We start from the raw sequence: 2,993 nt of genomic DNA, 5'->3' as shown, positions 1-2,993 counted from the left end.
ATTATAATTATGTTATATTATAATAGTCTTATTTAAATCTTGATCCGCATTTGAAAGAAATTAAAGAAATTGGTATTTTGGAATTCATCCCGTTTGGATAAAAACTCAAATTATTTGATTGAAAAATTAATTATTGTATTGAAAATGTAACTATTTTGTAAAAAAGTCTTCTTTTCTATCGAAAATTCAACTATTTTGTTAAAAATTTTATTTCTTTTATTTAAAGGTTCATTCCTTTCGTTGAAAATACATTTTTGAAACTGACAATTAATTTATAACATTTTTGGTTAAAAAATCATGTATTTTGTTAACAATTCGTCTTTCTTTGTAGAAATTAAATTGCTTTATGGAAAATTTATACATTTTGATAAAAATTACATTTTTCGGTTGAATTGTCAACTGTAAATATTTGTTGGTTGCAAAGTTGTTTTGTTGTAAGTGCAACTATATTGTTAAAAATTAAAATCATAATTTTTGGGTGGAAAATTCTATTATTCACTTAAAGTTGAACTACTTAGTAAAAAATTAATTTTTTCTTATTAAGGATTCATAATTATAGTTGAAAATTCAACTATTTGCCTTTAAATTAGGTTAAAAATTCAGCTTTTTTCTAAATAATACTCTTTTTGACTTTAAAATTAAAAAATTTATTAAAATTAAATTGACCTACTTTAGTAGAAATTTAATCTTTTTGGTTGAAAATGTATCATTTTTGCACAAAAATGCAATTGTTTGGTTAAAATATGAACTGTACATCTTCTTGGGTTTAAAAGTCGATTATTTCACTAAGAGTTGAACTACTTTGTAAAAAAATACGTTTTTTTTAACAAGGGTTTATAATTAGGGTTGAAAATTTAACTATTTGGTTGAAAGTTTAACTCTTTGATTGAAAACTCATATTTTTCGTTTAAGAAATTCAACTTTATGTAGATAATTCGTCTTTTTAATTTTAAAATTAAATAATTTTCTTGAAAATTCATGTATTTTGTTTAAAACTTCTCTTTTTCTTGTAGATCATTAATTTTCTTGGTCGAAAATTCATCTGATTGGTTGACAATTCAACAACTCTATTGAAAATAAATTTTGGTTAAGTTTGAAAATGGTTTTTTTAAAGAACATTAATCTTCTTGGTCAAAAATTCACCTGTTCCCTTGAAAATTTAATAATTTTATTGAAAATTCGTTTTTTTCCTTGTTCAATTCAATTTTTTATCACAACTTTTATCTGGAAATTGAACTATTCCATTTTTGCTTAAACTCTATCCTGTAAATTGTATTAGTTAAAACACCAGTTATTTGTTAGAAAATTAATTTATTTGTTTTTGATTACGACTTAAAATATTATTTCAGTATAAAAAATTTTTATTTTCAACCCATTCAGTTTGAAATTTTGTAATTAAAAAAAGGAAATTTCGTTAATCATCAGCAATATTTGACCGTTCATTTAAAACAATCCATTACGAACAACTGTTAAAAACTATACAAATTTGAACAGAATGGTTCGAAATCGAAAGCCCTGAATTTTTAAATCTCTAGTGAGCTAAATTTTAAGTTTAAACGCTACAATTTTAATTTAAAAAAAGATTCAGAATCAATTTAAAAACTGAAATTATTTGAAACAAGATTTAGACTTTTGCAGATTAAAAAAAATAAGCTTTTTGAGAATTGTACAGTATTTGAAAAGAATAACAAAAATTGTTGTGATTGCTAAGAACATTGAAAATGATTTTTTATTTTGACAAATAAATTTTAAGTGTTCATTTGAAAACATTTTAAAAATTAAAAAAAAGAATCCGGAAGATTTAAAGGGAATTTTTTTATTTTGCAGTTTTTTTAATGTTAGGAAAAAATCTAATTAACAAAATATATCAATTTTCAACCAAAAAGTTTACTTTTTAACAAATTAAATTAATTTTCTATCAAATAATTGGTGTTTTAACTAATACAATGTATTGGATAAAGTTTCAACCAAAAATTGAATAGTTCAATTTCCAGATAAAAACGATTAATTTTTAATCAATCCTAGAATAGTTACATTTTCAGATAAAAAAAATAATTTTTAATCGAAAAAAAAAATTTCAATAAAGTTGTTAAATTCTCAACCAATAACATGAATTTTCGACCAAAGAAATTAATGATCTAAAAAAAACGACAAATTTCAAACAAAACACATGAATTTTCAACGAAATTATTTAATTTTAAAGTCAATAAAACGAATTATATACAAAAAGTTGATTTTTTTTCAGCGAAAAATATGGGTTTTCAATCAAAGAGTTAAACTTTCAACCAAATAGTTAAATTTTTAACCATAATTATAAAACCTTGTTGAAAATAAGAGTATTTTTTTACAAAGTAATTCAACTTTTAGTGAAATAATCGACTTTTAAACAAAAGAAGATGTACAGTTGATATTTCAACCAAACAATTGCATTTTTGACCAAAAATGATACATTTTCAACCAAAAAGATTAAATTTCATTCCGAACAAGGTCAATTTTCAACAAAATATATGAACTTTCAACAAAATTATTTAATTTTAAAGTCAAAAAGAGTATCATCCACAAAAAAGCTGAATTTTTACCCCAAAAATATGATTTTTCAACCAAAATTTTAATTGTCGACCAAATAGTTTAACTTTCACTTACAGTTGAAGAACTTAGTAAAAAAATTAATTTTTTCTTATTAAGGATTCATTATTATAGTTGAAAATTCAACTATTTGCCTTCAAATTAAATTTCTTGTTAAAAACTTTACTTTTTTGTTAAAATTGCATCTTTGAGCGTTAAAAGTCAACAATTTGATAGAAAGTTAAACTATTTGGTCAGCAATTAAAATTTTAGTTGAAAAATCATATTTTTGGGTTAAAAATTTAGCTTTTTTGTAGATGATACTCTTTTTGACTTTAAAATTAAATAATTTTGTTGAAAGTTTATATATTTTGTTGGATTGACCTTGTTTGGTAGAAATTTAATCTTTTTGGTTGAAAATGTATCAT

The sequence above is a fragment of the Belonocnema kinseyi genome, chromosome 1, assembly GCF_010883055.1.
Source record: "Belonocnema kinseyi isolate 2016_QV_RU_SX_M_011 chromosome 1, B_treatae_v1, whole genome shotgun sequence".
NCBI classification, from domain to species: Eukaryota; Metazoa; Arthropoda; class Insecta; order Hymenoptera; family Cynipidae; genus Belonocnema; species Belonocnema kinseyi.
This window is presented reverse-complemented; position numbering follows the sequence as displayed.